A 12,304-nucleotide genomic window follows, 5' to 3' on the forward strand; every position below is an offset into this window, starting at 1 on the left:
ACATAGAGCTTCCCCTTGGAATCCTTCCTGGGAGAAGCGGGAGCTCTTGATGACAGTCTGTTCCCTGCTCACCCCACTTCGGTCCTGTCTCCCGAAAGAGACAGAAGAGGGGGATGGCAGCTTCGCGTTGCAAACTTCTTTCACACTCAAACCACTGTATGTTTTGCGCTCTGCCATTCTCACAAAGACGCACTGTCGTTCCCGCTCACTACTTAACCAAACCCGTCTTTGGCTAGGTGGAAGTTTCTACTTGTAGTGCTTTCAACGTGGGTTCTTTGCAGCGTTTGCCTAGCGGTGGCTGGCGAATGCCTGCTTCTCCTAAGAGGGTGAGTGTGGAAGGGGGCGGGCGGGTGGCTTCAGTCTTTCCTTGCAAGTAGACATTCTTCCTGCAGCGCCCAATGAGGTCTGCAGGAGTTTTCCTTCGGACATGCTTACTATCATAAAGCCAAATCTTGGCCAAAGCATGTTCACATATGCCTCGCCAGGAATCTGCTCATTACAGAAGGCTGGCTGGCGAAATTTCAAGACTCGGTTCCTTGCGTTTATGACTTGGCCCGTGGGAGGCCCTTTTACACTCAACCTCTTACCTTGGCTCACGGTTGTGTGGAAAAGCTCTCACAGGCTGCAGAACGGGCACGCAGTCAAGTAGGGGAACAGTCTTAGTTTCAGCGCATGGACTCGCTTAAGTAGCATCAGACAATTGTACAGGGGCTCTACAATTGGAAGACTCTACTCCGCACTGCAGGTTAGGTGCATGCTTATTTCAAAAAAAACCTTTCCGTGCGTCTGTGAATTTGGTTTGGGAGGCACTTTTTCATGCAACTTGTTCTCTTGTCTCCGAAATGCGAGGGGGTGGGAGGGGAAAAGAACCATTCTGGGGAAAGCTCCGCAGATCGCCAGGTTACAAGCTTCCTGGGGACATTCTTACTTTTAGAAAACCGACACACGGGGCAATAAACCGAAACAATCCGTTTTTTCAGAGGAGCGATTCCTTTCGTCGACTACGTGTACTCTAGAGAGTTTGTCTGCTAGCTCACCAACGTATTTAGAGGGATCTACTATTCGATTTTCAGCCTCTGCCAGGTGATCCTGACGGGTTAGTGTGAGAAGCTACCAACTCTTGGCACTGCTGTTTCCCCGCCATCACAAGAAAACTGCCACTGGTCGCTGACATAGAGCTTCCCCTTGGAATCCTTCCTGGGAGAAGCGGGAGCTCTTGATGACAGTCTGTTCCCTGCTCACCCCACTTCGGTCCTGTCGCCCGAGAGAGACAGAAGAGGGGGACGGCAGCTTCGCGTTGCAAACTTCTTTCACGCTCAAACCACTGTATGTTTTGCGCTCTGCCATTCTCACAAAGACGCACTGTCGTTCCCGCTCACTACTTAACCAAACCCGTCTTTGGCTAGGTGGAAGTTTCTACATGTAGTGCTTTCAACGTGGGTTCTTTGCAGCGTTTGCCTAGCGGTGGCTGGCGAATGCCTGCTTCTCCTAAGAGGGTGAGTGTGGAAGGGGGCGGGCGGGTGGCTTCAGTCTTTCCTTGCAAGTAGACATTCTTCCTGCAGCGCCCAATGAGGTCTGCAGGAGTTTTCCTTCGGACATGCTTACTATCATAAAGCCAAATCTTGGCCAAAGCATGTTCACATATGCCTCGCCAGGAATCTGCTCATTACAGAAGGCTAGCTGGCGAAATTTCAAGACTCGGTTCCTTGCGTTTATGACTTGGCCCGTGGGAGGCCCTTTTACACTCAACCTCTTAGCTTGGCTCACGGTTGTGTGGAAAAGCTCTCACAGGCTGCAGAACGGGCACTCAGTCAAGTAGGGGAACAGTCTTAGTTTCAGCGCATGGACTCGCTTAAGTAGCATCAGACAATTGTACAGGGGCTCTACAATTGGAAGACTCTACTCCGCACTGCAGGTTAGGTGCATGCTTATTTCAAAAAAAACCTTTCCGTGCGTCTGTGAATTTGGTTTGGGAGGCACTTTTTCATGCAACTTGTTCTCTTGTCTCCGAAATGCGAGGGGGTGGGAGGGGAAAAGAACCATTCTGGGGAAAGCTCCGCAGATCGCCAGGTTACAAGCTTCCTGGGGACATTCTTACTTTTAGAAAACCGACACACGGGGCAATAAACCGAAACAATCCGTTTTTTCAGAGGAGCGATTCCTTTCGGCGACTACGTGTACTCTAGAGAGTTTGTCTGCTAGCTCACCAACGTATTTAGAGGGATCTACTATTCGATTTTCAGCCTCTGCCAGGTGATCCTGACTGGTTAGTGTGAGAAGCTACCAACTCTTGGCACTGGTGTTTCCCCGCCATCACAAGAAAACTGCCAATGGTCGCTGACATAGAGCTTCCCCTTGGAATCCTTCCTGGGAGAAGCGGGAGCTCTTGATGACAGTCTGTTCCCTGCTCACCCCACTTCGGTCCTGTCTCCCGAAAGAGACAGAAGAGGGGGACGGCAGCTTCGCGTTGCAAACTTCTTTCACGCTCAAACCACTGTATGTTTTGCGCTCTGCCATTCTCACAAAGACGCACTGTCGTTCCCGCTCACTACTTAACCAAACCCGTCTTTGGCTAGGTGGAAGTTTCTACTTGTAGTGCTTTCAACGTGGGTTCTTTGCAGCGTTTGCCTAGCGGTGGCTGGCGAATGCCTGCTTCTCCTAAGAGGGTGAGTGTGGAAGGGGGCGGGCGGGTGGCTTCAGTCTTTCCTTGCAAGTAGACATTCTTCCTGCAGCGCCCAATGAGGTCTGCAGGAGTTTTCCTTCGGACATGCTTACTATCATAAAGCCAAATCTTGGCCAAAGCATGTTCACATATGCCTCGCCAGGAATCTGCTCATTACAGAAGGCTGGCTGGCGAAATTTCAAGACTCGGTTCCTTGCGTTTATGACTTGGCCCGTGGGAGGCCCTTTTACACTCAACCTCTTAGCTTGGCTCACGGTTGTGTGGAAAAGCTCTCACAGGCTGCAGAACGGGCACGCAGTCAAGTAGGGGAACAGTCTTAGTTTCAGCGCATGGACTCGCTTAAGTAGCATCAGACAATTGTACAGGGGCTCTACAATTGGAAGACTCTACTCCGCACTGCAGGTTAGGTGCATGCTTATTTCAAAAAAAACCTTTCCGTGCGTCTGTGAATTTGGTTTGGGAGGCACTTTTTCATGCAACTTGTTCTCTTGTCTCCGAAATGCGAGGGGGTGGGAGGGGAAAAGAACCATTCTGGGGAAAGCTCCGCAGATCGCCAGGTTACAAGCTTCCTGGGGACATTCTTACTTTTAGAAAACCGACACACCGGGCAATAAACCGAAACAATCCGTTTTTTCAGAGGAGCGATTCCTTTCGTCGACTACGTGTACTCTAGAGAGTTTGTCTGCTAGCTCACCAACGTATTTAGAGGGATCTACTATTCGATTTTCAGCCTCTGCCAGGTGATCCTGACGGGTTAGTGTGAGAAGCTACCAACTCTTGGCACTGCTGTTTCCCCGCCATCACAAGAAAACTGCCACTGGTCGCTGACATAGAGCTTCCCCTTGGAATCCTTCCTGGGAGAAGCGGGAGCTCTTGATGACAGTCTGTTCCCTGCTCACCCCACTTCGGTCCTGTCGCCCGAGAGAGACAGAAGAGGGGGACGGCAGCTTCGCGTTGCAAACTTCTTTCACGCTCAAACCACTGTATGTTTTGCGCTCTGCCATTCTCACAAAGACGCACTGTCGTTCCCGCTCACTACTTAACCAAACCCGTCTTTGGCTAGGTGGAAGTTTCTACTTGTAGTGCTTTCAACGTGGGTTCTTTGCAGCGTTTGCCTAGCGGTGGCTGGCGAATGCCTGCTTCTCCTAAGAGGGTGAGTGTGGAAGGGGGCGGGCGGGTGGCTTCAGTCTTTCCTTGCAAGTAGACATTCTTCCTGCAGCGCCCAATGAGGTCTGCAGGAGTTTTCCTTCGGACATGCTTACTATCATAAAGCCAAATCTTGGCCAAAGCATGTTCACATATGCCTCGCCAGGAATCTGCTCATTACAGAAGGCTAGCTGGCGAAATTTCAAGACTCGGTTCCTTGCGTTTATGACTTGGCCCGTGGGAGGCCCTTTTACACTCAACCTCTTAGCTTGGCTCACGGTTGTGTGGAAAAGCTCTCACAGGCTGCAGAACGGGCACTCAGTCAAGTAGGGGAACAGTCTTAGTTTCAGCGCATGGACTCGCTTAAGTAGCATCAGACAATTGTACAGGGGCTCTACAATTGGAAGACTCTACTCCGCACTGCAGGTTAGGTGCATGCTTATTTCAAAAAAAACCTTTCCGTGCGTCTGTGAATTTGGTTTGGGAGGCACTTTTTCATGCAACTTGTTCTCTTGTCTCCGAAATGCGAGGGGGTGGGAGGGGAAAAGAACCATTCTGGGGAAAGCTCCGCAGATCGCCAGGTTACAAGCTTCCTGGGGACATTCTTACTTTTAGAAAACCGACACACGGGGCAATAAACCGAAACAATCCGTTTTTTCAGAGGAGCGATTCCTTTCGGCGACTACGTGTACTCTAGAGAGTTTGTCTGCTAGCTCACCAACGTATTTAGAGGGATCTACTATTCGATTTTCAGCCTCTGCCAGGTGATCCTGACTGGTTAGTGTGAGAAGCTACCAACTCTTGGCACTGGTGTTTCCCCGCCATCACAAGAAAACTGCCAATGGTCGCTGACATAGAGCTTCCCCTTGGAATCCTTCCTGGGAGAAGCGGGAGCTCTTGATGACAGTCTGTTCCCTGCTCACCCCACTTCGGTCCTGTCTCCCGAAAGAGACAGAAGAGGGGGACGGCAGCTTCGCGTTGCAAACTTCTTTCACGCTCAAACCACTGTATGTTTTGCGCTCTGCCATTCTCACAAAGACGCACTGTCGTTCCCGCTCACTACTTAACCAAACCCGTCTTTGGCTAGGTGGAAGTTTCTACTTGTAGTGCTTTCAACGTGGGTTCTTTGCAGCGTTTGCCTAGCGGTGGCTGGCGAATGCCTGCTTCTCCTAAGAGGGTGAGTGTGGAAGGGGGCGGGCGGGTGGCTTCAGTCTTTCCTTGCAAGTAGACATTCTTCCTGCAGCGCCCAATGAGGTCTGCAGGAGTTTTCCTTCGGACATGCTTACTATCATAAAGCCAAATCTTGGCCAAAGCATGTTCACATATGCCTCGCCAGGAATCTGCTCATTACAGAAGGCTGGCTGGCGAAATTTCAAGACTCGGTTCCTTGCGTTTATGACTTGGCCCGTGGGAGGCCCTTTTACACTCAACCTCTTACCTTGGCTCACGGTTGTGTGGAAAAGCTCTCACAGGCTGCAGAACGGGCACTCAGTCAAGTAGGGGAACAGTCTTAGTTTCAGCGCATGGACTCGCTTAAGTAGCATCAGACAATTGTACAGGGGCTCTACAATTGGAAGACTCTACTCCGCACTGCAGGTTAGGTGCATGCTTATTTCAAAAAAAACCTTTCCGTGCGTCTGTGAATTTGGTTTGGGAGGCACTTTTTCATGCAACTTGTTCTCTTGTCTCCGAAATGCGAGGGGGTGGGAGGGGAAAAGAACCATTCTGGGGAAAGCTCCGCAGATCGCCAGGTTACAAGCTTCCTGGGGACATTCTTACTTTTAGAAAACCGACACACCGGGCAATAAACCGAAACAATCCGTTTTTTCAGAGGAGCGATTCCTTTCGTCGACTACGTGTACTCTAGAGAGTTTGTCTGCTAGCTCACCAACGTATTTAGAGGGATCTACTATTCGATTTTCAGCCTCTGCCAGGTGATCCTGACGGGTTAGTGTGAGAAGCTACCAACTCTTGGCACTGCTGTTTCCCCGCCATCACAAGAAAACTGCCACTGGTCGCTGACATAGAGCTTCCCCTTGGAATCCTTCCTGGGAGAAGCGGGAGCTCTTGATGACAGTCTGTTCCCTGCTCACCCCACTTCGGTCCTGTCGCCCGAGAGAGACAGAAGAGGGGGACGGCAGCTTCGCGTTGCAAACTTCTTTCACGCTCAAACCACTGTATGTTTTGCGCTCTGCCATTCTCACAAAGACGCACTGTCGTTCCCGCTCACTACTTAACCAAACCCGTCTTTGGCTAGGTGGAAGTTTCTACTTGTAGTGCTTTCAACGTGGGTTCTTTGCAGCGTTTGCCTAGCGGTGGCTGGCGAATGCCTGCTTCTCCTAAGAGGGTGAGTGTGGAAGGGGGCGGGCGGGTGGCTTCAGTCTTTCCTTGCAAGTAGACATTCTTCCTGCAGCGCCCAATGAGGTCTGCAGGAGTTTTCCTTCGGACATGCTTACTATCATAAAGCCAAATCTTGGCCAAAGCATGTTCACATATGCCTCGCCAGGAATCTGCTCATTACAGAAGGCTAGCTGGCGAAATTTCAAGACTCGGTTCCTTGCGTTTATGACTTGGCCCGTGGGAGGCCCTTTTACACTCAACCTCTTAGCTTGGCTCACGGTTGTGTGGAAAAGCTCTCACAGGCTGCAGAACGGGCACTCAGTCAAGTAGGGGAACAGTCTTAGTTTCAGCGCATGGACTCGCTTAAGTAGCATCAGACAATTGTACAGGGGCTCTACAATTGGAAGACTCTACTCCGCACTGCAGGTTAGGTGCATGCTTATTTCAAAAAAAACCTTTCCGTGCGTCTGTGAATTTGGTTTGGGAGGCACTTTTTCATGCAACTTGTTCTCTTGTCTCCGAAATGCGAGGGGGTGGGAGGGGAAAAGAACCATTCTGGGGAAAGCTCCGCAGATCGCCAGGTTACAAGCTTCCTGGGGACATTCTTACTTTTAGAAAACCGACACACGGGGCAATAAACCGAAACAATCCGTTTTTTCAGAGGAGCGATTCCTTTCGGCGACTACGTGTACTCTAGAGAGTTTGTCTGCTAGCTCACCAACGTATTTAGAGGGATCTACTATTCGATTTTCAGCCTCTGCCAGGTGATCCTGACTGGTTAGTGTGAGAAGCTACCAACTCTTGGCACTGGTGTTTCCCCGCCATCACAAGAAAACTGCCAATGGTCGCTGACATAGAGCTTCCCCTTGGAATCCTTCCTGGGAGAAGCGGGAGCTCTTGATGACAGTCTGTTCCCTGCTCACCCCACTTCGGTCCTGTCTCCCGAAAGAGACAGAAGAGGGGGACGGCAGCTTCGCGTTGCAAACTTCTTTCACACTCAAACCACTGTATGTTTTGCGCTCTGCCATTCTCACAAAGACGCACTGTCGTTCCCGCTCACTACTTAACCAAACCCGTCTTTGGCTAGGTGGAAGTTTCTACTTGTAGTGCTTTCAACGTGGGTTCTTTGCAGCGTTTGCCTAGCGGTGGCTGGCGAATGCCTGCTTCTCCTAAGAGGGTGAGTGTGGAAGGGGGCGGGCGGGTGGCTTCAGTCTTTCCTTGCAAGTAGACATTCTTCCTGCAGCGCCCAATGAGGTCTGCAGGAGTTTTCCTTCGGACATGCTTACTATCATAAAGCCAAATCTTGGCCAAAGCATGTTCACATATGCCTCGCCAGGAATCTGCTCATTACAGAAGGCTAGCTGGCGAAATTTCAAGACTCGGTTCCTTGCGTTTATGACTTGGCCCGTGGGAGGCCCTTTTACACTCAACCTCTTAGCTTGGCTCACGGTTGTGTGGAAAAGCTCTCACAGGCTGCAGAACGGGCACTCAGTCAAGTAGGGGAACAGTCTTAGTTTCAGCGCATGGACTCGCTTAAGTAGCATCAGACAATTGTACAGGGGCTCTACAATTGGAAGACTCTACTCCGCACTGCAGGTTAGGTGCATGCTTATTTCAAAAAAAACCTTTCCGTGCGTCTGTGAATTTGGTTTGGGAGGCACTTTTTCATGCAACTTGTTCTCTTGTCTCCGAAATGCGAGGGGGTGGGAGGGGAAAAGAACCATTCTGGGGAAAGCTCCGCAGATCGCCAGGTTACAAGCTTCCTGGGGACATTCTTACTTTTAGAAAACCGACACACGGGGCAATAAACCGAAACAATCCGTTTTTTCAGAGGAGTGATTCCTTTCGGCGACTACGTGTACTCTAGAGAGTTTGTCTGCTAGCTCACCAACGTATTTAGAGGGATCTACTATTCGATTTTCAGCCTCTGCCAGGTGATCCTGACTGGTTAGTGTGAGAAGCTACCAACTCTTGGCACTGCTGTTTCCCCGCCATCACAAGAAAACTGCCAATGGTCGCTGACATAGAGCTTCCCCTTGGAATCCTTCCTGGGAGAAGCGGGAGCTCTTGATGACAGTCTGTTCCCTGCTCACCCCACTTCGGTCCTGTCTCCCGAAAGAGACAGAAGAGGGGGACGGCAGCTTCGCGTTGCAAACTTCGTTCACACTCAAACCACTGTATGTTTTGCGCTCTGCCATTCTCACAAAGACGCACTGTCGTTCCCGCTCACTACTTAACCAAACCCGTCTTTGGCTAGGTGGAAGTTTCTACTTGTAGTGCTTTCAACGTGGGTTCTTTGCAGCGTTTGCCTAGCGGTGGCTGGCGAATGCCTGCTTCTCCTAAGAGGGTGAGTGTGGAAGGGGGCGGGCGGGTGGCTTCATTCTTTCCTTGCAAGTAGACATTCTTCCTGCAGCGCCCAATGAGGTCTGCAGGAGTTTTCCTTCGGACATGCTTACTATCATAAAGCCAAATCTTGGCCAAAGCATGTTCACATATGCCTCGCCAGGAATCTGCTCATTACAGAAGGCTGGCTGGCGAAATTTCAAGACTCGGTTCCTTGCGTTTATGACTTGGCCCGTGGGAGGCCCTTTTACACTCAACCTCTTCGCTTGGCTCACGGTTGTGTGGAAAAGCTCTCACAGGCTGCAGAACGGGCACTCAGTCAAGTAGGGGAACAGTCTTAGTTTCAGCGCATGGACTCGCTTAAGTAGCATCAGACAATTGTACAGGGGCTCTACAATTGGAAGACTCTACTCCGCACTGCAGGTTAGGTGCATGCTTATTTCAAAAAAAACCTTTCCGTGCGTCTGTGAATTTGGTTTGGGAGGCACTTTTTCATGCAACTTGTTCTCTTGTCTCCGAAATGCGAGGGGGTGGGAGGGGAAAAGAACCATTCTGGGGAAAGCTCCGCAGATCGCCAGGTTACAAGCTTCCTGGGGACATTCTTACTTTTAGAAAACCGACACACGGGGCAATAAACCGAAACAATCCGTTTTTTCAGAGGAGCGATTCCTTTCGGCGACTACGTGTACTCTAGAGAGTTTGTCTGCTAGCTCACCAACGTATTTAGAGGGATCTACTATTCGATTTTCAGCCTCTGCCAGGTGATCCTGACGGGTTAGTGTGAGAAGCTACCAACTCTTGGCACTGGTGTTTCCCCGCCATCACAAGAAAACTGCCAATGGTCGCTGACATAGAGCTTCCCCTTGGAATCCTTCCTGGGAGAAGCGGGAGCTCTTGATGACAGTCTGTTCCCTGCTCACCCCACTTCGGTCCTGTCTCCCGAAAGAGACAGAAGAGGGGGACGGCAGCTTCGCGTTGCAAACTTCTTTCACACTCAAACCACTGTATGTTTTGCGCTCTGCCATTCTCACAAAGACGCACTGTCGTTCCCGCTCACTACTTAACCAAACCCGTCTTTGGCTAGGTGGAAGTTTCTACTTGTAGTGCTTTCAACGTGGGTTCTTTGCAACGTTTGCCTAGCGGTGGCTGGCGAATGCCTGCTTCTCCTAAGAGGGTGAGTGTGGAAGGGGGCGGGCGGGTGGCTTCAGTCTTTCCTTGCAAGTAGACATTCTTCCTGCAGCGCCCAATGAGGTCTGCAGGAGTTTTCCTTCGGACATGCTTACTATCATAAAGCCAAATCTTGGCCAAAGCATGTTCACATATGCCTCGCCAGGAATCTGCTCATTACAGAAGGCTGGCTGGCGAAATTTCAAGACTCGGTTCCTTGCGTTTATGACTTGGCCCGTGGGAGGCCCTTTTACACTCAACCTCTTCGCTTGGCTCACGGTTGTGTGGAAAAGCTCTCACAGGCTGCAGAACGGGCACTCAGTCAAGTAGGGGAACAGTCTTAGTTTCAGCGCATGGACTCGCTTAAGTAGCATCAGACAATTGTACAGGGGCTCTACAATTGGAAGACTCTACTCCGCACTGCAGGTTAGGTGCATGCTTATTTCAAAAAAAACCTTTCCGTGCGTCTGTGAATTTGGTTTGGGAGGCACTTTTTCATGCAACTTGTTCTCTTGTCTCCGAAATGCGAGGGGGTGGGAGGGGAAAAGAACCATTCTGGGGAAAGCTCCGCAGATCGCCAGGTTACAAGCTTCCTGGGGACATTCTTACTTTTAGAAAACCGACACACGGGGCAATAAACCGAAACAATCCGTTTTTTCAGAGGAGCGATTCCTTTCGTCGACTACGTGTACTCTAGAGAGTTTGTCTGCTAGCTCACCAACGTATTTAGAGGGATCTACTATTCGATTTTCAGCCTCTGCCAGGTGATCCTGACGGGTTAGTGTGAGAAGCTACCAACTCTTGGCACTGCTGTTTCCCCGCCATCACAAGAAAACTGCCACTGGTCGCTGACATAGAGCTTCCCCTTGGAATCCTTCCTGGGAGAAGCGGGAGCTCTTGATGACAGTCTGTTCCCTGCTCACCCCACTTCGGTCCTGTCGCCCGAGAGAGACAGAAGAGGGGGACGGCAGCTTCGCGTTGCAAACTTCTTTCACACTCAAACCACTGTATGTTTTGCGCTCTGCCATTCTCACAAAGACGCACTGTCGTTCCCGCTCACTACTTAACCAAACCCGTCTTTGGCTAGGTGGAAGTTTCTACTTGTAGTGCTTTCAACGTGGGTTCTTTGCAACGTTTGCCTAGCGGTGGCTGGCGAATGCCTGCTTCTCCTAAGAGGGTGAGTGTGGAAGGGGGCGGGCGGGTGGCTTCAGTCTTTCCTTGCAAGTAGACATTCTTCCTGCAGCGCCCAATGAGGTCTGCAGGAGTTTTCCTTCGGACATGCTTACTATCATAAAGCCAAATCTTGGCCAAAGCATGTTCACATATGCCTCGCCAGGAATCTGCTCATTACAGAAGGCTAGCTGGCGAAATTTCAAGACTCGGTTCCTTGCGTTTATGACTTGGCCCGTGGGAGGCCCTTTTACACTCAACCTCTTAGCTTGGCTCACGGTTGTGTGGAAAAGCTCTCACAGGCTGCAGAACGGGCACTCAGTCAAGTAGGGGAACAGTCTTAGTTTCAGCGCATGGACTCGCTTAAGTAGCATCAGACAATTGTACAGGGGCTCTACAATTGGAAGACTCTACTCCGCACTGCAGGTTAGGTGCATGCTTATTTCAAAAAAAACCTTTCCGTGCGTCTGTGAATTTGGTTTGGGAGGCACTTTTTCATGCAACTTGTTCTCTTGTCTCCGAAATGCGAGGGGGTGGGAGGGGAAAAGAACCATTCTGGGGAAAGCTCCGCAGATCGCCAGGTTACAAGCTTCCTGGGGACATTCTTACTTTTAGAAAACCGACACACGGGGCAATAAACCGAAACAATCCGTTTTTTCAGAGGAGCGATTCCTTTCGGCGACTACGTGTACTCTAGAGAGTTTGTCTGCTAGCTCACCAACGTATTTAGAGGGATCTACTATTCGATTTTCAGCCTCTGCCAGGTGATCCTGACTGGTTAGTGTGAGAAGCTACCAACTCTTGGCACTGGTGTTTCCCCGCCATCACAAGAAAACTGCCAATGGTCGCTGACATAGAGCTTCCCCTTGGAATCCTTCCTGGGAGAAGCGGGAGCTCTTGATGACAGTCTGTTCCCTGCTCACCCCACTTCGGTCCTGTCTCCCGAAAGAGACAGAAGAGGGGGACGGCAGCTTCGCGTTGCAAACTTCGTTCAAACTCAAACCACTGTATGTTTTGCGCTCTGCCATTCTCACAAAGACGCACTGTCGTTCCCGCTCACTACTTAACCAAACCCGTCTTTGGCTAGGTGGAAGTTTCTACTTGTAGTGCTTTCAACGTGGGTTCTTTGCAGCGTTTGCCTAGCGGTGGCTGGCGAATGCCTGCTTCTCCTAAGAGGGTGAGTGTGGAAGGGGGCGGGCGGGTGGCTTCATTCTTTCCTTGCAAGTAGACATTCTTCCTGCAGCGCCCAATGAGGTCTGCAGGAGTTTTCCTTCGGACATGCTTACTATCATAAAGCCAAATCTTGGCCAAAGCATTTTCACATATGCCTCGCCAGGAATCTGCTCATTACAGAAGGCTGGCTGGCGAAATTTCAAGACTCGGTTCCTTGCGTTTATGACTTGGCCCATGGGAGGCCCTTTTACACTCAACCTCTTCGCTTGGCTCACGGTTGTG

This window comes from Pelodiscus sinensis, chromosome 10 (genome assembly GCF_052426305.1).
Source record: "Pelodiscus sinensis isolate ZL-2025 chromosome 10, ASM5242630v1, whole genome shotgun sequence".
NCBI classification, from domain to species: Eukaryota; Metazoa; Chordata; order Testudines; family Trionychidae; genus Pelodiscus; species Pelodiscus sinensis.